Consider the following 27006-nt stretch of genomic DNA (forward strand, 5'->3'; position numbering starts at 1 on the left):
CACATCAACACTTGTATGTTATTATTTGGCAGAACCCTTCTAACTCTTCTGTTTCTTTTGAGACAACTTTTAGATGAGACGGAGATGTTCTCTTGTGACTGTAATATGTAATTGTACAGATGCTGACAGACTTCAGCACATGGCTTATTTGCAGTGGCCTGGAAGTAGCTGTTTTCCAGTTTATCACAACTTTGGTCTGACTGTATAGGATTCTGGACAAAATCTGCCTTGGTACTGTGCATGTATGTGCCTTGGATCATCACCGGAGAGTAACTATGAGGCCCATTCCGCACCAGGATCAATGTTGCAAATTGATTTCAGAAAGAAAAAACACCATTTTAAATAGTGAAACTCATCGTTATGCATACCTGCCTTTGTAGTGGAATCCAGTTGTGTTTCAATCGTTTCCCACAGGTTTCCGGTCTCAGCCAGAATCGCTATCCAGGAAGCGATATTTGCCGAGCTTTGTCCCGCCCCTGGCTCTTCAATCAAACGAGCAGCCAATGGGCGGCCGTTATCATGCTCCCTTAAAGCCCCTTTCCCTTTAAGGCAGGTTTAAAAAAATACACACACACACGTTGCAACGAATCTGCATTGATTCATTGCAACGGAGATACCCATCTAGCTGGCAGATGGCATGTGAGCTGCCATTTCATCGTTGCCACGCTCCCCCAAGTGAAAAAAAAATCCCCCCCCCCCGTGCACAGGCGCGATTTTCGGCCAAAAATAAAGGGAACCAGCAAACGGGGCTGTGTGGTGCTTGGTGACTTAAAACAGAGGGACGCAGCCGGGGAAGCCTCACTGGGTGAATGAAGGCCGGTTCATTGCTCTCTACTCGCTCCGAGAAAAAAAAATGGCAATCGCTTCGCCGGAAGATCAGAGGAGAGAGCCAGGGGGAGGGACTTTGCTGAAACCGCAACAATGGTAACGCACAGAACATTTCTGCTAGTGTTGCAGATTGGTTGCAAGAGTGTAGCGCTTTCCAGAGAGTGAATCCACTTTTTGGGATTTCCCTGGAAGCGCTACAATGAAGCGCTTTTTACGGATCAGTTACAGGAGTGTGGCAGATTGTCTACGACGTTGTGCATAACTGCATTTTAGTAGCGATTACAATTTGCCACACTCCTGCTACAATGAATCTGTGCGGAATGGCCCTCAGATTATTTTCCCCCTGTTCTTTGCAGCATGGTGCATATGGCTCTTTGGTACTTCCTTTGTTCATAAAATGGTCTTAAGAGAGAGGTTAGGCTAAGAGATTACAACTGACCCAAGGACATCCAGTAGTCTTCAGGGTTGGCCCAAGGATTTTGTGCACCCTAGGTGAACTATAATCCAATTTAACAGGGGGAAAAGAATGAGCAGGGCCAGCCTGTCCACATAGGTGACCTAGGATGTCAGAATTTCAGAGGTGCCAAAAAGGCAAGAGGAACCTTTTCCAGATATATGGGGTACTTCTCATCTCCCTGGATTTCCCCCGCAGCTGAAACACAACAGGGCAGGATCAATAGGATGGCCATCACAGCAAGATTGCTTGGCTTGCTTCCTAGGGCTGTAGCACACAGTGAGGGCAGCAGTTGAACCAATTTCCCAGCCAATACAGCCTATGGTATTTGAAGCAGAGTCTCGTAGGATGTTGCAGCAGGAGGAACTTTCAGGGAGGGGAATGAGCATACACAACCCGCTGGTCTAGACAGCAATTGTACCCCTCCCTCATTCCCCCTTAATTTGCTTCAGCTGGAAAGAGCAGAAACCCCTTTTACCAGGCATGTCTTCTGCACATCACTCATAAAGGAATGGGCTGAGGAGCATCTCTTTAGATTGCCACCCAATTGTCCAGCTGCAAGAGTTGAGGAGCTACAACTGCCTGGGCTACTACCTGAAAAGTGCTTCATATCCCGCCATTCTCCCCAATGAGCGCCCAAAGTGGCTTAGATCTTCCTCCTCACTTCCATTTAACCTTACACTGACCCTGTGAGGTAGGCTAGCCTGAGAGTGTGTGCCTGGTCTAAGGTCACTAGCCAGCTTCCAGGGCTGAATGAGGATTCAAACCTATGTTTCCCAGATCCTGGTCCAAAACTTTATTCACTATGCCATGCTAACTCTAGATAAGTAATGGGCACCTGACTTCAGGCTCCCAGGGAGTTCATGTCTGCAAGCTAAAAATGTTCCTCGCTGAGGTATTCCAACTGGCCCTCCGGACCTTTCCTACCTGAGGCCCTTTTTAACCATTTCCTAGAAGGGCTGGACCCACAAGGCCAACTCTATTTCTGAAGAACTGTACTTCTCCCCCTTCCTTCCATCATTGTTCTGCTGCATGTGAAGTATTTTCTGCTCGCTTTAATTAAGGATGTTGCTGCCTTGCCTGAAAGCCCCACAAACAAGCAGTGCTCACAGGCTGCCTGTGCAATGAGAGCCAAATCTCCATGGCAACAGTGTGTTTGCTGCTTGCATTCCTAGGAGGAGTGACGTTGCTCCAGCACTTGCCTATCAGGAAAATCGATTCCAAATTGAATCTATAAATATTGCAGTTACTTAGCTTCCCTACTAAAAAGCTCTCTATGGTTAACAACAGAGCACAGGTTAATTAAAGAATTCATCTCTGGCTCCAACCATTTCCAAAGGAATCTGAGGGAACTGTTCTCTCTTCAGGACGGTGCTTCCCTCTTCCCTCAGCACAAAGATTTACAGCTAAGTTACCTGAGGTGGAAGAACAGCTGATGATACATACCATCCCCTTGGGATTGTTTTCCTCTCCCCTATGCTGAGTCTTATGACTCCAAAGGGATGCCCCTGACTCATCCAGTCTGCACAGGCTGCAGAACTGGCCCAAAGATATTTGATGCCTGAGGTGGTAAATTATATGGCTGCCACCTCCAAAGCCACAGGGAAACCACCTTCCTTCCCCTGTACCATGGTGAGGTGAGGGATGGAGCTGCTACCTTCTCCCTCACCCTCCTGAACTGTGACAAAAACAGAGAAGCTGCCACCTGCCCTCCTTGCCCCCAGGCACCATGACAGGAAACCACTACCTATCCTTCTTGCTCCCCCAAAATGAGGCAGGAAGCTTTTGCACACCTTCCTCACTTTTGGAGGTGAGGAAAGGAAGGAAGGAGCGAGCAGGCTCCTATGTGAACTGCCTACTAGGGTCAGAGTGCTCCTGGGGCTGCTGCTTTCTGGCACAGGCAGTGAGTGGCAACAGGGCTGGCTGGTGCCCCCATACCTCTGGCACCCTAGTGATTGCTTAGATTAGGGATTCCCAACCAGGGTTCTGTGGAACCCTAAGATTACGTAAGAGTTCCCCAGGAATAATGCAGCCTTTCCCAGAAGCTTGGATGGCTGCTGGCATTTCCCCTGCTGCTCTACAGGCCTATTCTCTTTGTCCACAATGGAAATGATAAATGATCGATTGATTGGCTGGCTGCTTCATCTTCCACTTCTCTGAAGGGATATGTCACTACTTCCATGGTTCCATGAAACCTGAAAAACATTTCAGGGGTTCTTCCACAGTCAAAAGGTTGAAATAGGCTGGCCTAGATAGGCTTAGTGGCTAGGTCAGTCCAGAAAAGCTGAAGCTGTGAGGGTAGGGTTGTCTGGAGGGGAAAAAATGTCCTGTCCTTTTAACAAGTTTAATGGGATGCTACCTTCATGCCATTAAAAGCTTTCCATGTATATTAAATCAACAAACAAAAACAAGCCTTTAATAGCATATAAAAGTACAATATAAGGAGGGAAAGTGCAAAAGGATCCACTGCTATACAGAGAAAACAAAGGCAGAGATCATGCTTTAGACTAAGACAAAATCCATTCACGATCTCTCATGGCAAGATATAAAAACTTTGCAACTGGTTCAATTATATCAGGGTTCTGGGGTGTCAATAGAAACTGAATCTTACGCTATATTAAGGGCCATTCCGCACGAGTTCAAAGTAGCAGAAGGCTTACAAATGGTAAACGCTATTGCCGTTCTGCATGACATCGCACACAATCTGCAACAATCCTGAAACACTAGCGCTAAAATCGCTTCGTTGTAGCGATTTCCGGTGAATCCAGAAAAGTGGATTCACCCTCAGAAAATCGCTACACTCCTGCCAACAACCTGCAACACTTGCGAAAAAGACTTGTGTGTTCTCAATGTAGCGGCTGCAACAAAGTCCCTCCCCCTGGCTCTCTCCCCCGAACTTCTGGCGAAGCGATTGCCATTTTGTTTTCCTTGGAGCGAGCCGGGAAAGCAACGAACCAGCGAGGCTTCATTCACCCAGCAAGGCTTCTCTGGCTACAGTCTCCACAGAAGTGATTTAAAGCTCCCCTAAGTCCCCAAGCACAACACAGCCCCCCTGTTTGCAAGTTCCCTTTATTTTCAGCCGAAAATCGTGCCCGTGCGGGGGGGGGGATTTTTTTTTCACTCGGGGGAGCGTGGTAACGATGACTCGCCAGCTCACACATGGGTCTCTACGTTAGGAAGAATCAAGGCATATTCGTTGCAACGTGTGTGTGTGTTTTTTTAAACCTGTGCTTAAAGGGAAAGGGGCTTTTCCGGAGCATGATAACAACCGCCCATTGGCTATTTGTTTGATTGACGGCCAGGGGCAGGACCAAGCACAGAAAAAATCGCTTCCTTTCTAGCGATTTTTGTGAGACTGGAAACCTGTGGGGAACGAATGAAACGCTACTGGATTCCACTACAAATGCAGGTATGCGGAACGCTGAGATTCCACTATTTAAAATAGCGTTTCCACTTTGTGAAACCAATTGGCAACATTGGTCCTTGTGCGGAAAGGCCCTAAGTCTCTAAGAGAGGGAACATTTTTTCTTCAGGTTGGAGAAATAGGGATGTGGCATCAAGGATGAACACAAGCAGATCTCTTTTGATTGACAAGCTGGCTTCAGTACCTTCTTCAAGTTTTGTTTTGTTTTTTAAGTGGGCTGGCTTCACATGGGCTTTAGCTATTCAAAGGGAGTGCTTCAAATTTTAGCACGCATGTCTCTGAAAAGGTGGCCTATAAAATAAGCATTCTAAGGATAAAACAAAGAGCTGCTGGTTACAGGATGAAGAGTTTTCCCAAATAGTATAATTATTGATCCTTGAAGAGAGAGATCAAATGCCTAAACTAGATGTGATCCTTGAAGATCCATGAATAGACTTTTCCATCATTTAAGAAATGGAAACCAAGGCTGGGAGAGCCATGGAGTTGAGAAGAGGTCCTTCCTCACTAACCATACTTTGCTGATTGAAGCTCGCCCTGAGGCCAGCATGGTGTAATGGTTAAGAGTGGCAGCCTCTCATCTGGAAAATGGGGTTTGATTCCACACTCCTCTTCCTCCAGCCAGCTGGGTAATGTTGGGCCTGTCATGGTTCTCTCAGAGCTCTTCCAACCTCACCTGCCTCACAGGAGATGTGTTTTGATGAGAGGAAGGTTAGGTGATTGTAAGCTGCTTTGAGACTCCTTCTGATAGTAAACACTAAAAAGTGGGGTACAAAGCTATTCTCTCCCCTGTTTTGTTATTTACCCAAGAAGGGGGGAGGAGGCAAGTCACCCTATCTTTGCTCTTAACTGTATACAGTCTTCTATTTAAGTGCAGCATTTTCATTTTCCCCTAACACACTTTAAGAGAATTTTTAGTACAGTTTTTCCCCCCAAGGGTGTGGTACATCCTACAATGTCTTTTTTTGGGTGGGTGGGGGGAATCAGGAGGTGGGTGTTGAACTATAACCAGTGAGTTATTTGGTCCAGGCTTTCTCTGAAGGGCTGGTGTTTCTACACTGCAGGGTCCTGGTCATATGCTCAGGAGAGATGCCTGGCTGCAGCTCAGGAACTGCAGGATCTACCAAGAGACCAGTTTGAACTCAGAGGGCCTTGTTTCAGATGGGACTGTCCACTTCTTCTCTTCTATTAACTCTATTGATCAGCAGGGCGGCAGCTTGCCAATGAAGACACGACTTGCTTGTTTTGGCATAAACATGGCTACAGCAGTTTATTGAACTCCTGCCCCTACCAAAGTGAGGAGGGGGTTGGCATAGCATGTGCAGGGCCTGACCCCTCAGCCATCTGGCTGCTTTCCCAAGGGTGCCTGAATGGTCGTGGCCACCTCATCCCGTCCGGGAGAGCAGGCCAACGTCATCCACCCCCTCACTGGGAAGTGACCCTGTCGGGGCCCCACCAGACATCCCCCTCACTTTGGTGCCCCTAGGTCACTTGGCTATGAGCCCCTGGCCTCCCAGCCAGGTAGCCCTCACTCGCATCCTTGCCGGTCCCGTTACGGAAGCCCCCAACTCAGGGCTTCAGTGAGCAAACTGTAGCCCTGCCAAACAGGCCCTTGCCATGCTTAAACCTCCTGCAACCGCTATGACGAATTACGCATCCGTGTGGCCCCCATTGGGAGGGAAACTGTTCTGGCTGAAGGGCCTGGGACAAAGGAGCTGTGGGCCACGTGGTGCCTTAACAAAGGCACCATGCCCCAGCTCTGATGCTGACACTGTCGGCAGGCTGACGCTCACCTGTGTCCTACTTGACACGCCCCCCGCTGGATCAATGGTGGCTGCTTTTTGTGCTCAGAGTCAAATTGCTTCTGTGCTCCATTATGTAAAGACCGTATCTTGTAACTTGCTAAGTTTCTGGTGCCCTGATCTGACAAGAGGTCTGATCAGTGAACAATATACATGTTTATGTAAATATGAGCAAGTAAACTTTATTTTACCTTTTAAAGCCTAATCATGTTTCAGTGTCTCATTGAAAGCTGCTCCTTCAGGAGGTAAGGTAAAGGCTTACAAACTGCAATCTCTCAAGACATGCTACTGGTGGAATCTTATACAGTAGGACAGACCAATTCCCGCTTTCTTTTTCTGTTTTGCTTCTCCAACACAATAGGTAGCAAGAGGTTTAACAAGCTGGTAGCAGAGATTCCACAATGGTAGCAGAGATCTGTTCACCATCCCAACAGTTGGGAATCAGAAATAGGAGGGAGAGTGTCCTAAACCTATCCTGCCTGTTATTTTCCCACACCAAATCTGTTGTTATGGTTTCTACCCCATGGTGTTCCCAGTGCCAGCAAACATGTTTAGCTTGGCTTTCAGGAATGCAGACTTTGTTAATGTTCTGCTGGTCTTTGATAATGGAAGGCAGATTCATTGCTGTCTGGCTCCTGGACACAGTTTCAGAACAAGGATAGGGAAAGGTGGCATCAGATGTGGCCTAACATGTAAGACAACAAAGAAAAGAAGACATAAATGCAGAAAACACTATATACTGTTGCAATACATACTAGATACTAGATCAACTGGAAATACTAGTATCCTATCTAGTATAGTAGATATACTAGAAATAGAAATCACCCTCAGCCCAATTATAATAATTTTAGAAAATATTGAGTGAAAAAACAACAAAAAAAGAAACCTCACCAAGTCTGTAACAACGATGAAAGCACCTTGTGCTACTCTAAATTGATCCAAAGTCACATCAGCAATGGGATGGACATGGAGGATTCTACATGTTTACCTAAGCGCCCCCCCCCCGTGCACCTAGCATTTCCAACAATGAACTTTTACCAGTGTTTTTGTTGTTTGTTTTAAATAGTTGATATGTCACTATAGTGTTACAAAGCTATAGTGCTATATCGGGCAAAAATCTTACTGCCCATGTTGTAGGAGGGTGGAATTGTTTGGTAGGAACAGTATCCAGAGAAAATCATATCAGATGCAGGTGGGGAGGTTTGGAAAAACACACTTTCTGGTCTACGCCAGGCTAAACTCACTTTTCTGTACAAAAGACTGTACTAACACAAGTTTAGGAGACAACAGAAAACCTTAGAAGGAGGCAGAATGGGAGTGAGTACCCAATGAAGGCATGCACAAGCTCCAACTAACACTGTAGCAGTTTGGGAGGCAAGACATAATAAGTCCATCTGGAAGCAGCCAGTAACTCAAAACTGCTTGTGTAGTCAATCATGCCCCTACTCACACTTACCTTTCCCTCACTCACAAAGAAATATCCTTTCAACATAAATGTTAATGTCATGATTAAGCTGCCCATCCGTCCCAACTTCCGCGAGATGCTCCTGCCTTTGAGGACATTGTCCCGCATCCCACCCAGGTCTTCAAAAGTCCTGCTAGCCGTGGCTAGCTCTGTGCTGCTCTGTGCGGCTCTGCGCAGCCCCGCCTGCCCCACCTTCCCAAGCACTGCTCCACCAAGGGGTGAGAAAAAGGAAGGGGCTGGTGCTTTTGGTTTGGGCGGCCTGCGTGCCTGCGCCTGGAAACTTAGCCAGGGAGCGGGCCTGTGGCGGGGGGAAGGAGCCGAGAGGAAAGGGCTCTTGCCTTTGGCACAAAGTTCTGCTTTTCCTGTAAGCACAACAGGATGAGACCTGTGGGCTTGGGAAGTGCACGCACCAGATGGATCCTTGCAACTGACAACGGTGAACCCAGTAGGAGGGAGGGATGGAGGGGCTCAGCTGGGCCTGGGCCAGGCCCCCTTTGGGCCGGGCTGGCCCCGTTCCGGGTGTCCCGCTTCCAAGTGTCCTGCTTTATCTTTTTAAAAATCTGGTCACCTTAGTCATGATGTAAAGCACCGGGTCATGTCTGACTCTTGGGGTGACGCCCTCTAGCATTTTCATGGCAGACTCAATATGGGGTGGTTTGCCAGTGCCTTCCCCAGTCATTACCGTCATGATGTACAGAGAGATTATTGATTTCCAGTGTTGTGAAGTTGTTACAGTGTTGGACTAGGATATGGGAAACCCAGGTTCAAATCTTATTCTGCCAAGAAAGCTTAGTGGGGTCAATTCCACACCAGCAATGCAACTCCAGACTGCCGCTGGTGCATAGCGGCATGCTCCACAGCTTTCCGTGTCCCTGTGGGGGACACATTTCAGTGCCAGACCTGCTCTAGCACTGAAATGTGTCCCTGCGGGGGACACTTTTCAGCAGGGTACCTAGTCCCCCACTGAAAGGTGTCCCCCTGGGAGAGGCAGCCACGGCAGCAAAGGTAGGTTTTTAAAATTTTGCATGAAGGTGGGGTAGTGTGGGAAGGCAATGGTACCTTCCTGCAAAAAGATTTTTTTTAAGTCCCAGTCTGCCCCTCAGTTCCGCGAAGCACTGAGAAGCTGACTGTAACATTTTTTGCCCCCTCCTGGCCTCCATAGGGCAGGGAGGAGCCTGGATGAAGGTCTAGCCCTTCCTGTACACATGGGCTTGCTGCAGGACAGGCCCTGTTGTTCTCCACAGTAGGCAAAGGGAACTTGGATTCCCCCTTAGCCCAAAGCAAATGAGGGCCTGATCTGCAGCAGGCCCTAGAGAGGGCCAGAATGGCAGGGATGTCATGTGGGCATGGGGCAAATCTCTTGTGGAATCGGCCTGGATGACCTTGGGCCAGTCATTCTGTCAGCCTAACCTACCTCAGAGAAAAATTCTGTAAACTGCTTTGGATCCCAGTGAGTAGTAAGAGTACAAATGAATTATAATACATATATAAAACAAAGGATAACAAGAAGTTTATAGCTAGAGAGGATGTTGGGTGTTATCCAGCTACCTTCACTCATGTAACAGACTAATATTTTTGAGACATTTTGAGAAGGTAACTTGGAACTAGATTATGGTTGTGAATTTCTTTCCAGTGAGAGTCATTAAATCAGTGACGAGACAGGGAAGGTCAGTAGGTATAGAACTACAGTCAGTCAGTCAGTCAGTCAGTCAGATTATTCAGGCAACATACTTTTCTAGGCTCCAGTTGGCCATCCTTGCATCCCAAGGCAGGTCTTCAAAGCGGGGTATAAAGAAAACCACTCTCTTCTTCTATGACAAAGGCTAAAGTTTGGGCATAGGGAGGAGAGGTGCCCACAATTGTGTGTGATTGGGAAGTGTGTGATTTTGTCCTTGTATCCTATGGGTTGACAATCAGTTACAATAAGAGGACAGCTTTGGGCTAGTATCCAGTCACTTGTATGTACCACATGTATGTGTCCCTGCACATGAATATGCCAAATATTAGGTGCACCCACTTGCTATCACGCTTAGCCAAAACACATGCACTGAGGCACAGACTAAACTTTCAGACAGTCTGGCACAGCTGTAGATGGGACTCAGATTCCTGCAATGGTAGGCCTGCCTCTTTACAGCAAGGGCACCTGTGGAGGTGGAGGGCTGGCACATCTCACACTGAATAATGCTGGCAAGAAACAGTGACAAAGAGGGGGCAGGAAAGAAACAGTTTCCACCTCCACACAAGCCCCTAGGGAAAACTATGCTCATAAACAACAATCTGAGCTAAATTTCAAAGTCAAGGGATTCCGGCTCAATCAAAACATGAAGCAGAGCCCAGTATGGCTTTACACAAATCCCATTTGACCCAAAGTGTATTAGCTCAGCATACAATATGTTATGAAAAGCAGAGGACAAAGGAAACTTAGGGAGGGACAACTGACTAGACTTGTTGCCTTATCTCTGGGCCACAACTGAAAGATATGAACTCTATTTCCACTTCCGAGCTGGGGAGAAATGGACTGGGATTCTTCCTGCCAATCTCCCTCCCTGGGAAACCCTAACAGCCATGCACCTCTTTTAGTCACAACTGAATTATAAAACTGCCAATACTCCCCCCTTCCCTGCAGAGCTGTAATAATTTGTGGACTATTCATAGATGCATCTCCATATAACTATTGAGAAATTTCCCCAACACATATCTAGGTCAATAAATGAAGCAGCAACAATAAAATATATATATATCGCTCCCAGCATTAGGCTCTTCTCCAGGGAGTCCTTCCTTCTCATGAGGTGGCCAAAGTATTTGAGTTTCATCTTCAGGATCTGGCCTTCTAAGGAGCAGTCAGGGCTGATCTCCTCTAGGACTGACCGGTTTGTTTGCCTTGCAGTCCAAGGGACTCGCAAGAGTCTTCTCCAGCACCAGAGTTCAAAAGCCTTAATTCTTTGAAATTATATATATACTATACTCGCCATTGGTCCCTTGCCACCGGACTGACTAATCGGGAGGCGCTTTGTGCCTCCCAATCCACCCCCCCTCCACGCTCCGCAGCATACGGCCGCCAGCCACCATTACCTGCCTCCACTTGCACAGCGCAGGTCGCTGCCTCCCAGGATCCAGCGGCGGTGGTGGTAGCGGCGCCTGCGGCCGACAAGAGGACACCTTGCCGCTGCCCCGCACACGGAGGTGCGGCCGCCAGAGTGAGCTGGCGCTGCCCCAAACGCCAGCAGCCCCGCCACCAGTGCCGCGCACTTACATGCGCCCTCCGCCGACCCACACCGCTGACCCCAGCTCCAGGAGCAGCGGAGCCAGCCGGCGCCCGCCAGCCAGGCCCGCTCCCCTGCCACTGCTCCCGACTGCTGCACACATGGGAGTGGCCCGCACCGCCACCCGCAACAAGATACGCCTGCGGCCGTGCCGCCACCCGCCCCGCCCGCTCCAAGGACGCACAACCTTGGCAGCAGGCAGCCGGCAGCCGCAGCGCCTGCTGCGATGCCACGCCCGCCGCCTGCACAAGACAAGCCGTCGACTTGCTCCTGGCCTCCTGACTGCCGCCATCTCATGCCTCCCACCACAGCCACAGGTAGGCCGCGGGACGGGGAGGGGGGCATAGGACGAGCCGCCCGCGCCTCACAGGCCGCCCCACGGAGCCCCTAACACCCTCATCGCAACCCCGCTAGCGCCCGCTGTATTTTGGGTGCAGCGGGCTTAGTTACTACTTATATATAAATAATTTCAACAAAGAGGTTGAAAAGCATATACTCCAAGAAATCTCTCTTCAGCCAATGTCACAACCGAGAGCCTGCCACAGCAAACAGTTTAAACCCATAGTATCACAATCTTTCAATCTGAAAGTGCAAATAGTTATGCATCTCTAGCTCCAGTAGAGTTAATACAAAAAATTTCCCCCCAGAAACATTTGCACAGAGTTAATTGCCTATGCTTTTTAAAGAATAATCTGTCCTCCATCAAATCACAAAGCTAGCATTTAGTTGTCATAGTCTCATATTACTGTGGAAACCATTAGATACTTCTATCCCTATTAGGTTTCATAACTGATTCTTTTTCCACAGGATCCCATTAAAAGCATTACCCTCCTACTTTGTCCCAGGGAATCATATAGGGCAGTCCAAAGGAATTCAAAGACAAAACAGAGGCTATGCAGCTTCCACGGTTCTAGTCGGCTTACAAGACAAACAAATGCACCCATAAAACCCTTCCCTGTAGAGATGACATTCAAGAGCCTGATTCAATAGTGCAGGAATGAAAAAATGTGGGAGAGTGGTAATGAAAAACTCTGCAGTATGTATAACTACTGGGCCTTTCAATACTAGTATCAGGAAGCTGAAAAGGCCTTTGTTTGTACCCCAAAGTTATAACTAAATTCATTCTGTGGTCCCTCCATGACTTTCAAAGCACTAATTTTACACATTTACATAAGAGCTATTTCACATGTCAGCCTGTACCACCATCCAAAATCATTCTAATCTACTTTCTAGCAGTTGAGCACTTCAGCATATTGTCAGCAGGTGTGTTGCTAACTCCATCTGGTGGGCATGCATAAATAAAAAAAATAAATCTGAGTTTTCAAGCTTGCATTTGAACTGTTGTATTAGTTTTGAGCTGCTGGGTTGCACAGATAAAAACAGGTGAATATTTTTTATCGCTGTTAAAAAATAATCAGATGCACAAACCAAATTATCAAATATTCTGTTGTTGGCCTACCCCATATTTAAACATATTGGTGAGTTTCAAAAACTCCCTTAAAAGAGAATGCTACTGTTATTTACTTTCCAATTGTCGTACTGCTCAAGTGCTTGCAACATTTGGGCCTGTGACTGACTTGTGCTCTCTCCCCATAAGGGGAGAATAATCAGTGAAAGAAGAGTGTATGCTTTTTGGCAGCGCTCTCTGATTTGAATATATTGCTGTACAGCTCCTAGTTTTTACAAGTGCACAATTAGTATTATTACCATTATTATGCTTAAGTATAGATCTAAGAAGGGAAATGATAATAATCATTATTACATGAGAAGACTCATTCAAAACTCAAAATTTCACAGATCTAGTTTGCAAAGCTAATTCTTCAAGTTGTTATTTTCTTTTATGCTAACAAGAGCACTGTTGCCAGGAGACTACTGCTTATCTCATGGATGACAAATTTTATTGTCTCCAAAGACTGGAGAACTCTTAATAACTGACATTTCTTATTTTTATTCTGCAATCCTGTATTCTGTATTAGACAGTGTCATTCACCCACCTTTATAACACTCATTTACACCCATTATGGTAAACTAGAAATTAAGCCCGCTGTAGAAGAAATACAGCGGGCGATAGAGAATGGGGAGGCAGACTGTAGGCAAAGAAGGAAGAAGAGGAAAGGAGGTATGGGAGGGAGAAAAAAGGGCAAGGGGTGGTTGAAGGGAGAAAGAAAGGAAGTAAAGGAAAAAGACAGGAAGCAAGTGAGAGGGAGAGACAGAGAGACAGGAAGGAGATGGAGAAATAGAGGAAGGCAGGAAGTAAGAAGGAAGAAAGGAAGGCAGGCAGAGAGGTAGGTGAAAGGGGAGGGGACAGAGGGGGTGTGAAGGGTGGGGGGGAATTGCAAGGGGGGTGAATCGGGAAGGGGAGGTGGCGAGGGTAGAGGGGGTAGAGAGGAGTGTGTACGTGGGTGTGTGGGGTGGGGGAAGAGGTGGGAGAGCGCAGTGGGTGGATGGCTGTGTGTGTGTGTGTTTGTGTGTCTGTGGGCACGGAGAAATGGTGATGGGGCAATTGCGTGGGGGGGCTGCCAGGGGGGGTTGGCTGGTGAGGCTGTGTGTTTGTGGGCGCGGGGAAGCTGTGGCGGTGCAATGGGGGGGCCGGACAGGGGGGTTGTGTGTGTGTGTCTGGGTGAGGGGACATGGCGGCGGCGCAATGGCCACGTCTGCAACACGGCGTCCCTGCTCCTTTCGCGAGGGCAAGGGGAAGGCAGCGGGAGTACTGCTGCTTCTCCTTGTGTGCGGTGAGTCCCCGGCCGGGCAAGGCGAGGCTTTGCCCATTGGCTGCTTGGCTGCTTGGCCCTCGAGTGACACTGGGAAGGCCCAATCAGGAGCTGCTTCACGGCTCTTGATTGGGCCCTCCAAGTTTTTATCCTGGACAAAGCCGCCCTTTCTCCTCCCCCTTAGGGCTTACTCTTTTATTTATTCCGCTCTACAGGAGCGGTTAAAGATAAAGACATTTGTCCAATTTTTATCCACAATAAATATTACTGAGGCTCCTAATTATTTCTGTGATCTGTCATCCACACCCTCGTTCTTAGCCTTTGTGAAAAGAGACAAACAGCAGGTTATTAAAAACTAGTGGTTTGTGGCAATCATTAAGTCAGCAAAAATTGGCTCCATAACTACAGGACTCTCTCAGGCCATGCCCTGAATATAATCTTTAGGGCAGGGATACAAATGGCCTGATGCAAGTTGCAAGACTACCATGGTCAGACCACTTTGCCCTAAAGGCTTGAATCAGCACCCTGATTCCTTCCTTTATAGGCAGAGAGTAAATTTATGCTCACCCAAAGAGACTAAGGGAGCCAATAGGATTCCAGAATTCTCTGCAAGATCCAGTGCTCCCTGGCAACTCAGTTGATGAGCTGGTAGAGGACTGCCATAGGTCCCCAATGCTATCTCTGCTCCTGATTCAGGACAGTCCCCTGGTATACAAAGGGGCTGGGGCAAACAGAAATGGGAGCTGAAATGGCTAGAATGAATTTGCCAGAAAACTCGTGACAAAGCCTCAAGAACTTCTTATAAAATGCTTATGAATGCTTATGAGATGACAGTGAAGGCCACAAAAAGTAACTACTTAGCATCCGTTATTCCCTTTGCTAGTTCTCGCCCAGCACAAAACAATTTGGTCTTTAACATCCATAGCTAGTGGACTGTCAAAAACTTCACAGTTGGCCATTAGTTTTGAGGCATTTGTAAGCTTTTTTGAAGAGAAAATCTTGCTGTTCTACCATGATTTTCTCATCTTGATTGATGTAGTTGGTAGCTTGCAGGCCCCTTGGCCATCTTAAGGTCCCACTTTGGACTGCTTCAGTGTGCTCTCCCTTGCCTGATATGGACAGCTGTTCAGCCAACCATACACTTCTTGGCTGGGAAAAACTGGCAAAGAGAGAGTGCAGGCCCCTCCCTGGGACTATATCAATTTATCCTGAACCTCAGGGATTTTCCTGGAAAAGCTGAAGGAGGCAGTGTTCAGGCTGTGTGTGTGTGTGTGTTTAAAGAATACAAAAGTGACCCAGCCAACTACCTCCCAATTGAACATTTGGGGCCATTCCACTCAGCTCTAATGTTGTTGAATTGTAACTGTTCTCAAGCGCTACATTTTTGACATTTCGCATGACATCGCACACAAACCGCAACACTCCTGCAAAGCTCCCGCAACATTCGCAACATTCGCTTCATTGTAGCGCTACTCGGGTACTTACAAAAAGTGGATAACCCCCTCCCCCCAAGCTCTTGACTTCTGAAACCTGTAACACATCAGCAAAAGACATGTGCATTCTTAAAATAGTGGTAGAATGTCCCTCCTTTGCTCCCACCCCCAAGCTTCCAGGAGATGGCAAAGCCATTTTTTTTTACAAACCGCCTAAAGCAACGAACAAACGAGCACGCTGCTCATTCGGCCGAAGGTCTTTAAACTTCCCAAGTGAGCCTCATAATGACACAGACATCAACATCGGCCTGAATATTGCCCTGCACTTACATGCATTGTGTGAAAATATTTTTTTGCATGGAGATGCATGTCAATGATTACGTGCACGCTTGTCTGCAAGCAGGCTGTACTAATTCGCGTGTTTGGAGGAACAAGAAATTTCTGACAAGGACAGTGGAATGTGAATGTGTGTGTTGTGCCTCAAGCCGGCGTATGAAGCGGAAGAAAATTCTGTTGGCGTCTGAACTGTTCACTCGCCTGTGTATGTACATATTACATGGTTACATGTGTTAACACGTACGCGTGTGTGTGCAAGCAACCATTGCAGAGGAGGACCCTGGTGAAGAAAACCTACTCACACGTCATGAGGTTTGAAAACCACCCGTGACTAAAGAAGTCCAATCAAAGGATCCCTGATGGGCTGCCATCTAATCACGAGGCTACAACCCCACCTTTATGGGGAGGGAGAAGGCGACAGGAGGACAAAGCCCATTGGGAGAAGCCTTGAGGCGGTCAGGCAGGCTGCTCCCTCACGACCAGAGCCTTTCCAGCAGGGGGATCCGGAGGAGGGACCCTCTACTGGAAGGATCCAGCCACCTCTTCAGCCCCAGCGACGGGGATTGGAGATGGTGACGTTTGACCTTCTGGCCATCATCCCCGACGAGGAGGGGAGTGTTTTCCACCAGATGCCCCTCGCTTTGGGTAAGCTTCCTTCTCAGGGTGCCTTGCTTTGGTTTGCCTTTATACATTGACAGATATTTGTTTAAATGTTTATTCATTGCCATCAGGGTCCTTGACATCCTTGGCAATTTGCTCTTTCATGAGTATGTACTATGTATGAACTTTTGGACTTGTTTGAGATTGCCTAATTGAGATTTTGATCATGCATTCCCTGCACTATGAGACATCTGGTCATGGCCATCTGCAGGGATGGGGGGGGGGGGGGTGACTTAGTCTTTTCTTTTTTTCTTCCAATAGAAACACAGCTCCCAGATACTGAGACACAAGTCTCCCCCATGGAATCTACTGCTCTTGGTGAAGAAAGGGACAGGGACTCTGTTGCCTCAACAAAGATAGTTGGCTATTTCTCTGCTAGTCATGGGAGGGAAAAGGTATGGACTGTGTGTTTTTTCATTCTGCAGGAGCACCTGACCTGAACACACTGGAAGGAGGCTTTCCTCATGGGGTGGCGCATTTGAAAGTACCCATTAACAATATCCTGGGTTTTTTGCTTCAAAACAATTTAATTGTTCCGACAGAATACATCCCTGGCACCAACCCAGAACTGCCACGAGCTCCCAGGAGGATGATTTCAAAAGTGGGAAGGGTGATGCCAGGAGGTGCGGATGTAACGGCCTCCTCGCTATTCATCTGGCCAACATCACTGTCCTCTTGTTGAATGAGAACAGGGGGGAGGGAAAGTTTTGGTGGAGAGTTGTCTACGGATATTTCTGGGGGGGGTAATCATTTCGTAATAAGATGGTTTTATTGTGTGTGCTGTTTTCTGTGTTCACAGATGAACAATCAGAGGTGGATCATGGAGAGGAGGGGACGGCCGAACCACGGCTCCCAGGTGCGCATGTAGCCTTTTGCTTGCAGTTTTCTAGCGAGCACTAGACAAAGGCACCCTTTGTCTGGCTATGACTTGCTGGCCATCAGCTTTTTCAAGCTCTTTAAGGCCAGCACAAGCTCTAGGAGTGCCTCAGTCTTGGAGTTCTGCCAGAAGGCACTCTTCCTTGGATGAGACATCTCGCAGAATGACGTTTGCTCCATGAAAATATGTTACTCCCTCAAACTTTTAAAAGTATCAGATTGATCAGTCAATGTGATTGGCCAGGGGGGACCTCAAAGCTCAATGACTTTTAACATTCAGGCAGACAGGGGCTGCCATCCTATTGTGTTCTATTTCACAAGCCAAGGGAGCTTCCTGCCACTAGAATGCAACAAAGAACCTACTCATGTGCTGCAAGGTTTGAAAACCAAATGTGAGTAAAGAAGTACAATCAAAGCATCCCTGATGGGCTGTCACCCAATCAATTTTTTTTTAAAGACCACGAAAAATAGTTCTCTGTGAAGCAATGAATGTACACAGACAGATACATTTATTTCGGTCAACGACCAGTACAAAATACAAAACAGTAAAACACTATATAAAATTGATTAAAAGTTCCAAAATACTTCCTGTGTTCAATAGATCCATCCTAATATACATATTTAGCCAGGCACTTCTACATTTAATTGCTAATCTTGCATATTTGGTGATAATACAGGATAAATTCTTATTTTTATCTGAAAGGAGTTCCTTTAATTTGGCTTGTCTTGAAGTAGCCCTTAAGTCAGTAAAGATGGAATACAGTAATTCCTGGTGCAATTGGTTATAAATACAGCAATCAAAAATCACATGTTCAGTGTTCTCAATGTTACCATCCTGGCATAAACAAGTTCGTTCCTGGAGTGGAAGCCATGTTGAAGGGAGAACATTGTAGCACAATAATGTAAATGCCCTTCTAAATTCAGAATTGTCAATATTAGAATGATAGGGCATAAGAGATAATCTATTTAGAAGAGAGGTGTCATACAGTGGATTATTGATTCTATTCAGATCATGCTGTCTTTCCACATCCTGTATTCTTTGCTTTACCAATTCTTTGGCACGGTAAAGGCCCAAGGAGAGCAGAAATTGTTGGGATAGACCATAAAATCCTGACTTCCTGTTAATGGCTTGTACCCATGGAGCAGTAGGGACATTCCTACCACCCTTTGTTCCAATAGAATTTTAGTGTAGCACCTGCACTTTTTTGCGCATTCAGAGCAATAAGGGCTACATGAGAATTCATAGATCCTGAATCTTGAAATGTGACACCTAGATATTTATATATCTGAACTTGTTCAATACAAGTAGCATTTAGGCGCCACAAGTGTTTCTTAAGTTTCTTTGAAAAGATAACTATTTTTGTCTTGGAATAATTTACTTCAAGGTAGTTTTCATTACCTTGAAGGGCTCTCAGTGCCCATTTTAGTCCAATAGGGGCCCTTGATAAAAGGACAACATCAATTGCATACAATAATAAAGACAAGTGTCTATTAGCTAATTTTGGCGGATGGAAATCCAAACTCCGTAAATGGGTAACAATGTCGTTAATATAAATGCTAAATAGTTGTGGAGCTAATATACAGCCCTGTTTGACTCCGTTCACCATTCTTATGGGATCTGTTAAATGTCCCTGAGGGTTACATATAACCCTTATTGATGTTTGTTTGTGCAAGACCCGAATCAAAAAGATAAGTTGCTTGTCTATGTTGGCTTTCTCTAATTTCTCCCACAATTTTGTACATATTCATTGCCACTTGTGTTTTCAGATTTAAAAAAAAAAAATTAAAGGGAAAGGGGCATTTCGGAGCCACAAGGGCAATTCTCCATTTCATTGGCTCTTCAAGTTTGATTGACGGGCAGAGGCAGGCAGAAGCGCCACAAATTTAGAGCACCTTGTTTGCAATTCCTGCGAGACCAGAAACATGTGGGTAACTAAAAAAATGCTATGGGAACATGAATTTTGTGCTTTAATTGCCAGTGTGCAAAATGTCAAAATTCCACTATAAATAGTAGCGGATGCCGCGGACATGCAGCAACATTGCCAGATGCGCGGAATTGCCCTTGTTGTTCCTGGGTAAAATAGTTGCAGGACAACTACAGAACTTTCTGGAAGAAACATCAGCTCTTAATCCTTTCCAATCCAGCTTCAGGCCTGGCCATGGAGTAGAGACATTTCTGGTTGCCATTATAGATGGCCTCCAGATGAAGCTGGATCTAGATGGGTCAGTGCTGATGTTTCTTTTAGATCTTACAGCAGCATTTGACACTGCAGATCATGGGCTACTTGCCCAATTCCTAGCTGACCTGGCAATAGGGGGCATGACTCTGAAGAGGCTGCAGTCCTTTCTCCAAGGGTGAGGACAGAGGGTGACAACACAGGAAGACTCAATCTGACCATGGGGGGGGGGGAGGATTGCAAAAGAGGATCCCAAACTGAACTCTACCTGATGTGGCAAAGGCAGTAATGTATGACGGGCTTCAAAGTGTATCGATAGGATGTGCCCAGGAGAAAGAAGGTGAAGAGGAATAGAAGCTGTGCTCCAAGAGAAAACCACAGAAAATTAAAACTATACTGGTAGAGGTAAAGGTAGTCCCATGTGTGATCTGGGGTAAGGAAGGAGGAAAAAGAAATGTGGAAACCAAGACACTTATTTGCCTTTTTAGCTACTGCCACCCTCAATACCAGGAAAAGATGCTGGTGTTGGAGCAACAGCCTCCCACCACACACGTGCCCAGGTTAAGGCGAATTTTGAAATAAAACCGCACCTCAGAATCAGAATGTTTGGTAATAGAAATCAGGATTCATTGGTTATCTTTCACCCTACTCCCAGGAAGGAAGTTACAAAAGTGAACTGAACTACAGGATCAAATGAACACCCCAAAAGAACAGCGCCTGAAATAAAATGTGTCTCTTTAATGGGGCTGTAAATGGATTTGAGAATATGCTATCTGCCAAAATGCTGAAAGTCTATATCATCTTCATCATCATCATCATCAAACCAACAACAACAACAACCTTTATTGGCATAAAAAATAGGACAGGTAAGAATACAGTCAATTAGTTCTTAAGTTCACGCAGCTTAATTGCCATTTGTAAGAATTTAGCCACTTTATCAATTGTATCTGGATCCAGATTGGAGAGAAGGAACTGTACCTTGTACTTATCAGAGTAGCCAATACATTTAGAAGAAGGAGAAGAAGAGTTGGTTCTTATATGCCGCTTTTTCCTACCCGAAGGAGGCTGAAAGCGGCTTACAATCGCCTTCCCATTCCTCTCCCCACAACAGACACCCTGTGGGGTGGGTGAGGCTGAGAGAGCCCTGATATTACTGCTCGGTCAGAACAGTATTATCAGAGCCGTGGTGAGCCCAAGGTCACTCAGCTGGTTGCATGTGGGAGAGTGCAGAATCAAACCTGGCTTGCCAGATTAGAAGTCCGCTACTCCTAACCACTACACCAAACTGGCTCTCTTTAACTAAAATCGAGAGCTTTAGCCCGAATAGCATCGTATATGGGGCAGTAAAAAAAAAAACATGCTGTATGGTTTCTATAGAACCTTGTTTACATGGACCGTGTCACTGTATGTAAGGAATCTTCTGAAATCTCCCCATCATAACTGCTGATGGGAGGATGTTAAGCCTGGCAAGCATAAAAGCCCTGCATTGTTGGGGAATAACAAGATGAGAAAAATAGAATGCTAATCCTTAACACGGACTAAATAATTCGTTAAGCCCTCAGGCGGAGGGCTTTGTCCGTGATGAGGAAGGGGCCTACCATACCATCGGCCGGGCCAATCGGCAGGCGCGAAGCGAAGCGCCTGCCGATTGGCCCGGCCGATTCCTAGGCTGCTGAAGGAGGCCCTTACGTGGCCCTTACGGCTTTATTTATTCCTCTCCGCGAGGAATGGTTAAAGATGTTGTAGGTGCTAAGGCCAGTGAATCTAAAGAGATGCCAAGCATTTAGATTTTTCGCTCAATATAATTAAACCAGTTGGAAGTCTGTAGTTCTGGGAGCATTAGAGAAGTAAAACTGGCGGATTCAGAATTAAAGACTAAACGCAGCCAAAACTTAATAGTAAGCAGCCATGCTCCAACAGTCTTAGGTTTGTTTCCAAACAGAGCTCAGCATAAGGTACACAGTTAGGGATGCCCAGAAAGCTTAGCAAAAAGGAGGATTGAATGCTTTCAACTGCTTGGTTGAAAGCACTTATCCATATCGGGATTCCATAGAGGAGCTGAGAGCATGACTTCGCATTAAAAACTTTGAGAGCTGCTGGTACAAATTGGTTACCCTTGGTGTAGAAGAAACGGGCGACAGCCTGAGCGCTGTTCCTTGCCAATTATATACTGCCAGTGGACAGTCCAACTTGCATTGTAATGAAAGTGTACACCCAGGTATTTAAAATGCCTAACTTGCTCAATAATGTTCCCTTGGATGTTCCAGCTAAAAGGTTTCCATGATTTTGCAAAGACCATCACTTTGGACTTCCCATAATTCAACGTGAGTCTATTACATTCACAATAAGCAAAGCATTGATTGAGGAGGTGCTTTAGTCCAATTCGTGAACAAGACATGATGACAGCATCATCAGCATAAAGTAAATGTGGAGTATGTAGAGAGCCAAGATTCAGGCAATGGCCATCTACAGTAAACAGTGATGGAGCTAAATCGTTTCGGAAAAGGTTAAATAAAAAGTATGCCAGTATACAGCCCTGTTTAACGCCCCTACTGATTACCATGAAAACATAGGGCCTTTTCGCACGGGGATCTTTGTTGCAAATTGTTTGCGGAATGAAAAATCGCCATTTAAAATAGTGGAATTCGTCGTTATGCATACCTGCCTTTGTAGTGGAATCAGTTGCGTTTTTTAGCGTTTCCCACAGGCTTCCGGTCTCGGCAGAAATCGCTAGAAAGGAAGCGCTATTGCCAAGCTCGTCCCGCCCCTGGCCGTCAAGCAGCCAATGGGCAGCCGTTAGCATGCTCCCAAACAGCCCCTTTCCCTTTAAGAAAGGTTTAAAAAAAAAAAAAACAGACCCATAGCAACGAATCTAGGTAGATTCGTTGCAACGGAGAGACCCATCCAGCTGCCTAATGTGAGCTGTCGTTTAATTGTATGATCGTTGGCACGCTGCCTCGAGTGATAACCCCCCCCCCTCTCACGGGCCTGATTTTCGGCTGAATTTATGTGTAAAAAATAAAGGGACTTTATTTCAGCAAACGGGCTTTTATGTGGTTTGTGCTTAGTGACTAAAGGTGAAGGACTGAAGCCAGGGAAGCCTCTAAACAGAAAGAGGCTCGCTGGTGCGTTTATCCCCGCTCGCTCGGAGAAAAAAAAATGGCGATCGCTTCGCCGGAAGTTTGGAGGACAGGCTCAGGAGGAGGGACTTTGAAGAACCAGCAACAATGGTAACGCACAGGTCCTTAGCGCTACTGTTGCAGATTGGTTGCAGGAGTGTATCGCTATCCGGAGGGTGAATCCACTTTTCTGGATTCCCCTGAAAGCGCTACAACGAAGCGCTTTTTGCGGGTCGGTTTCAAGATTGTTGCAGATTGTCTACGACGTCGTGGGTTATGGCAAATTAGTAGCGTTTCCAATTAGTAACCATTGTGCTATTTTGAAGCCGTGCGAAATGGCCCATAGTCTCTCTGCTAAATGAATACGGTTAAACCTGCCTCAGAGAACGTTAGAAGGAAAGAGTTCAGCCGAGCAAGCATGAAAACTTCCCTGGCGGGGTAACCTTCAATAATAGTAAGGTAGGGGGGGATAACTTTATATAACGGGATAATATTCCCTACACGGGGAGAGCAAGATGGAGACGTAAACGACAGTAAGGTTTTATATTCAATGCCCTCCAGTCTCCTTACTATGAGGTTATATATACCTTTCTCCGTAAGATTCATCCAAGAGTGTAAGTCTAAGCCCAATGAGAGAAGTTTGTTAGAAAGTCTGCAAGACCTTGTGGGAATCATTTAACAGGGCAGCCAAAAGGTTATTTGACTGAGCCCTAAAATGAAAACTGATCCAATACCTAAAGGTAAGAGACGAGTCACTGGTTTCAAGCCTCTGTTGGCCTAGTTCAGCAATTAAGGTGCCATTAGCCACATTTCTAGGGACTTGAAATAACGATCTGAGAAAGGACACATGAAGTGCTTCTAGATCATGATTAAATTATTCAATCCATTTTGGTATCTCATAAAGCAGCTGTGGGACCATTTTGGCCATATATATTTTCAGCGCTGTGTTGAGGTCATGATTGCCCTTTTGAAAATAAAATTTTGTTAACAGAGCCAGCTAGAAAAGTAAATTGGAAATCAGAATTTATTAGTGATCCTTCACCCCACTTCCAGAAAGAAAATTAGGAGAGTTAACCTTGAAAAGGTTTCCAAGACAAACACACAAAGAACACCAGGCTGAAATAAAATGGGAGAACAAGATGCATCTCTTCAAAGAGGAAAAAAAGAGACATCTGCCTGCACTCTACAAGTCTCCACTTGACAATCAGCCTCTAATGGTGGGGGGAGGGGGGGCTTCAAGTGCCAGCAAGCTGCAAGGGTCCTCACTGGAACATCGTGGACTGCCCATATTCAGCCGGTGCTACACCATCTGCACTGGTTACCAGTCTGCTTCCAGATCAAGTTTAAGGTGTTGGTTCTAACCTTTAAGGCTTTATGCAGCCTGGGTCCTGCTTATCTGCTCATTGCCCCCCCCCCCCACAGGGCCCTTCACTCTGCAGGTATAAATTTACTGGTGGTCCCGGGGCTCCGGGACATATGCCTGTGGGATTTGTCAGCTTTCTGCAGGGCCTGCAAGACGGAGCTCTTCCGCCAGGCATATGGTTGAGGCCAGGGTGGCTTCCTGCGCTGTCAGTTGTGGATCTCTAGCTGAAACCGACTAAGTCCCAGATAGAGAGTAATAGACCTTTGCTGAATGGGGGAGTGGGTTATATATTTATTATCCGCCATCGTGATATTGTGTTTTAATTACGTTTTAATGGGTTTTTACAGGATTTTATTGTATTCATGAATCTTTGTAAACCGCCACAAGGCATTAAATAAATGAGTGGCCAAAGACCCCCAGGTAATGATGAAGGTGCTCCTACTCTCTGAACCATTCTACCTATTCCGAGAAAGTCTCTCCCTCCAAATGGCTATGTGCATCTTCCGCTCTCCTTCACCAACTGCTACCGAGAGCAAAAGAATGCAATGAGCTCTCTCGTGGCCTCAGGAAGTATATATAACAAGGCATTTCCATTGAAACCAAGGGTAGCACTATTGGCTAACAAGGATTCCAATCAAGTTAGATGGGAAATCATTGGAGTAGCCACAGAAACCAAAAGACAACCTTCCCAAGCCTCATCTATGCACAGAGATATTTTTGTGCACTTCACATGCTTGCATGCATGTGCTGAGGAAACTCCGCCCTCCAAAAAAAACTATGAACATGTGTAGAGGGGTAAGACCCATATGTGGTCATGCATAGTCATTGGGGATTTGGCCAGAACCATCCTAATTCATGGGTTCCTGGAGACCCATGGGCTGGCCCATGCCCATCTCTAATTGCTAATATTCATCCTCGTTACAGCTACTCTACACTAACAACACACTGAGGGTGACATCAAGGGAAGAGTATATGTGATACATGAGCTTAAAACGCCACCTAAGGCTGCAGAGTTCTTTTCAGTTTTTAGTACCACCCATTCCTGATGTCTAGGGGCCGTTCCGCATTCGTCCAAAATAGCACAATGATTACTAATTGAAATCGCCACAGTTTTGCCATTATGCACGTCATTGACAATCTGCAACACTCCTGAAACCGATCTGCAAAAAAGCGCTTCATTGTAGCGCTTTCAGGGAAATCCCAAAAAGTGGATTCACCCTCCGGAAAGCGCTACACTCCTGCAACCAATCTGCAACACTAGCAGGAAGGTTCTGTGCGTTACCATTATTGCGGTTTCTGCAAAGTCCCTCCCCCTGGCTCTCTTCTCTGATCTTCCGGCGAAGCGATCGCCATTTTTTTTTCTCCGAGCGAGCGGAGATCAACGCACCAGCGAGCCTTCGTTTACCCAGCAAGGCTTCCATGGCTGCAGCCCCTCTGTTTAAAGTCATCAAGCACAAGCCCGTTTGCTGGTTTATTTTCACTTTATTTTCACTTTATTTTCACACTGTTTTTGGCCGAAAATCACGCCCGTGAGGGGGGGGGGATTTTTTTTTTCACTCGGGGTGAGCGTGGCAACGATGAAACGGCAGCTCAAACACCACATGCTAGCTGGATGGGTCTCTCCGTTGCAACGAATCAACGCAGATTTGTTGCAACGTGTGTGTGTGTTTTTTTTAAAAACCTTCCTTAACGGGAAAGTGGCTGTTTGGGAGCATGATAACGGCCGCCCATTGGCTGCTTGACGGCCAGGGGCGGGACACAGCTTAGCAATAGCGCTTCCTGGCTAGCGATTTTTGCAAAGACCGGAACCCTGTGGGAAACGATAGAAACGCAACTGGATTCCACTACAAAGGCAGGTATGCGTTACGCCGAATTCCACTATTTAAAATGGCGATTTTTCGTTCAGCAAACAATTTGCTACATGGATCCCGGTGCGGAATGGCCCTAGGAATTCCCCAAAATCACAACTGATCTCCAGGTGAACTGTTCTCAACAAAAAAAGAAAAAGAAAAAAAGAAAAAGAAAATAAGAGAAAAAGAGAAAAAAAATGGCTGGAGGGTGGACTCTATGGGCTTATACCCTGAGTTTTCCCCCTCCCCGTATTCTGCTATCCTCTGAGCTCCACCCCAAAATCTCCAGGAATTTCTAGGAATGATTACTCATTATTGTCCCTCTTTCTGTTGGCTTTTTTCCACGCAATCTTCAACAGGGAAACAAGAGTTGATCAAAAGCACGGCCTACACAAAAACAACAACAGCTCCAGGGACCACCGGGCACCTAGCTACTTGGCTGTAGCATTATCAACTCCAATTTTAACCTGGTTTCTGCACATTGCATGGTGTTTGATGAGCAATTGTTTGACTAAGGAAGCCATTTCTGTCATAGGCATGCTGTGAAAGCAAAAGCCCCCTTATTCTGTTGTCCATGTGCTCTCGTGACTCTGTGAATGGAAATATTTGGCAGTGTATGAACTATGGGCCCTAGTCCTGCCTCCTCAAATTTTGTAATTAATGTGATAGTTACTCGCCAAAATATAAGCTTTGCCTTTTCACCACCTTTGCTATGGTGGAATTGAAACCCTTGCTTCCCATAACAGTGCTCTTTTTTTAGTGAGTATTGGAGATGCCGTGACTGTAGAAGCCAGGCCTGGCTGAGGTGATGAAGACAGGAGCATGGACATCTACTACATGCTGGAAAGAATTAAGCTAGTGGTTAGGGTGTGGCCCAAAGGCCACCTGGGCTGTAGCTGGGTAAAAGGCAAGACACCCTATTGACTCAAGTTGGACACCAGGAACAGGGAGGTAGACAGGGCCACTCCCCCAGGAACCTGGTCAGGCAAACGCTTAGGGAAGTACCTGAGCCGTTGTGGACAGGAGCTGGATGATGTTGGCATGAAACACATGGAAGCACACACAAGAAAGGGTGTCAGGTGGTCAGAGCAAGGATTCAGGGAGCTTACCTGTGCTACATGGGAGATTCCCATAAAGAGGCTGAGAGCCTCTGTCTGCTCTGCTCCTTGGAATCAATAGGTGGCATCTGCCAAGTCTGCTGTATCTGTTCTTCTCAGCAAGTCTCCAGGTCTTCCAAATTAGAATCAT

General features: G+C 46.4%; 2 long non-coding RNA genes across 2 annotated transcripts in view; both read left to right on the forward strand.

Annotated features, from left to right (window-relative positions):
- The window catches only part of LOC143832167 (uncharacterized), a 68672-nt gene extending 61783 nt beyond the window's left edge, over positions 1–6889 (forward strand). Inside the window, exon 6 of the long non-coding RNA XR_013229114.1 lies at positions 5768–6889. This is a non-coding gene — a long non-coding RNA (uncharacterized LOC143832167). The remainder of the gene's footprint in view (positions 1–5767) is intronic.
- Positions 6890–13132: 6243 nt separating this feature from the next.
- Positions 13133–26654, forward strand: LOC143832173 (uncharacterized). Its single transcript, XR_013229118.1, has 5 exons — positions 13133–13518; positions 16635–16768; positions 17173–17229; positions 20082–20292; positions 26118–26654. It is a non-coding gene; the product is annotated as an uncharacterized LOC143832173 (long non-coding RNA).
- The last annotated feature ends 352 nt before the right edge of the window (positions 26655–27006 follow it).

Source organism: Paroedura picta, chromosome 3 (assembly GCF_049243985.1).
Source record: "Paroedura picta isolate Pp20150507F chromosome 3, Ppicta_v3.0, whole genome shotgun sequence".
NCBI classification, from domain to species: domain Eukaryota; kingdom Metazoa; phylum Chordata; class Lepidosauria; order Squamata; family Gekkonidae; genus Paroedura; species Paroedura picta.